Raw genomic sequence first — 2,542 nt, forward strand, 5'->3', positions numbered from 1 at the left:
GTGGTGTACCCACAGTGTCTTGATTTAAAAGAGCAAAAGGTTATTTGTGGTAGTGTGCACCTCCTGTCCTGCCACTAATACAGCTAACACAGGGGAAGGAACCCCATCATAAGCCTGCCTTTGCCCCTTGGCATGCAAATACTTGCAGTGGCCCACTATCCCACATGCTCCTTCAGAGGTAAATTCAGATTTATATCAATGGCAGTTGCCATCTCTGTCTCTTTCCTTCAAACCCTTCTTACATCAGACAGTTCAACACTCACTGCTTCTATCTTGGGATTTTCTTGGTGCTCTCTTTGGTGTGTCCCTTTCACCCTGGGTGGGACCTTGCATGCTGTGCTAGCAGCGAGCATTGCCCCTTTCAATGCAACGCACATTTGTAATATTTTCTGGAAAAGGTATGGTGGAGCCCAGCAGGAACTCATATTACTAGAAACCTATACTCCATGCAAGGAGAGAAGTATTATGTGGCAGAGAAGATGAGAGGCAGTGAGAGTCTTCCACTGAACAACTATTTCCCACCCCCCCAGATAGCAAATTACCAAGAAGCAAAGGATTAGGTAACTGGAGACTGAGACTCCCTCTTATTTTACCAGTTCAAAAGCAGCTCCTGATCACTAAGACAATCAGCACTGCAAAAAAACATTGTTTAGGATCAAAAGCCAGTTTCTTCCAGTCTGTCTGAGGACCTGTCTCTGCAGGGCTGTGCCTTGTGGGTAGTGGGAGATTTTCTGTATCCCAGGCTGGAGGCAATGAGCCCAGTGTTGGCACTGCAGCACTTGCACACATGATGCTTAATGTCACTCAGTACTGAAGTTTCCATGCACCAGGGATGGAAACTCTCATGTCCTGGCATGTATTATCACGAAGGTGGGGTGGCAGAGGAATTGACACTGCTTCCTCACCTCCCTAGGAGCCATCCCTTCCCTCTGGGGTTTTCCTGTGTGTTGTATGGCATCCAGACACGTATAGTTGCAAAGGGTGCTTCCCAATGGCTCAGGGGAAGCAATTTCAACTGATGCAAACTTTGTATCTGTGACAGATCTGTGCCGAGTCCTGGCTGTTCTCTTTCCTTGAGTCTTAAGGCAGAGGGATATTATCTGCAATTAATTGTATAGGATGAAGATGGGAACAGTGTTGTCCTGCTCCTAACATCTAAACTTAAATCCACTGGATCCTCAGGTTCATTTAATATTCTCCCACTGACATAGTATGAGACATTTTCATTTATATTTAATCAGACACCTGCTTTGTGGTTTTCTTTTAGATGTATTCTGCTCAAGATTCCTGTCTAAAGAGCAAATAACATTTCCAGTGGAATTAGTCTTTGTTTAAACCACTAGTAAGAGACAGAAACTGGCTTTTATGATGTTAAAGTGAAAAATGTCACATCTGAATCAGATTGACCCTAATCTGTGTGAATTCTTTCATGGAAAGAGGTGATCTCTGGCACCTACAGGGAGCCATGACTCCCATAACAAAGAGCACAAGCTTCATATTCACATTATAAAAGCTGTTACTCATATGCACTTCTTCCACTACAAATTAGAGCAGGGCATCTTTCTTCCCTTTGTCTTTGAAAATACATTGTGGCTTTAATTTCAGAGATATTAACCTTCCAAAGTTTCAATTTGTTCATTTTTTTGGAAACTAGGATTTTAACAAAATGTTTGTTTTTCTCTCTTCAAAACAAACAAAAAACCCCCAAACACAACAACTTGAAACATTAATATGTTGTGATTTTCCCTTAAGAACTCTGATAAAATATTTTCTTCCATTTTCTCCAACACTTTTACCATGAAGAGTCCAAAACTATCACATCTAACCTTCTAACCTTAGCAGACTTCCTTTCTGGAGACCCTCCCCAAGTCCAGCTAGGACAGTGGGCAGAAACAGGGGAGCAAGGGCCTCTAGGGCGGTGGGGTCACAGAGCAGAAGCTATTCTCCTTATGCTCGGCTTTCAAACCCCAGACCTTAGTGTGCTAAGAAGGACACAGATCTTTTCACCCTGCCTGACGACTCATGCCCACATGCCAAGGGAAATCTGTTTAAAATGCCTGTGATTGCAGTCACTCCAGCCATTAAATGGATGTTTGCAATCAAGCCAGCATTCAGCTTCAGCATGGCTCCTGGAGAGTGACAAATTCTCTTTATGAATTAGTCATTTAATTTACGGAACACAGGTTGGATATTGTCACCCACCCACATGTCCTCCATACCCTTGACAACTGTACCCCCACGCATTACTATTCAGTAGGCAATGAAGCCATATAAACCCCTGGGACTGAGATGCTGCTGGGACATGCAGTCTGTCCCAGGAGCTGAGGAAAGCTCCAGATACCACGGTGCTGGAAACCTAAGAATAATTTATTGTTGCTGTTAACTATTCACTGATGATGATTTGAACAGGAAGAAACAGCAGAGGCACCTATCTCATCAGCCCAGCCTTCTATTGGGTTAGCTCTTCAGGCTGGTAAGGTCTTGCAAGTACAGAAGTACAACTAAAACACAGGGGCAAACCAAAATAACCTGAACATGGGAT

The sequence above is a fragment of the Melanerpes formicivorus genome, unplaced genomic scaffold (assembly GCF_026170545.1).
Source record: "Melanerpes formicivorus ecotype bairdi unplaced genomic scaffold, bMelFor1.0.p_v2 SCAF_48, whole genome shotgun sequence".
NCBI lineage: Eukaryota > Metazoa > Chordata > Aves > Piciformes > Picidae > Melanerpes > Melanerpes formicivorus.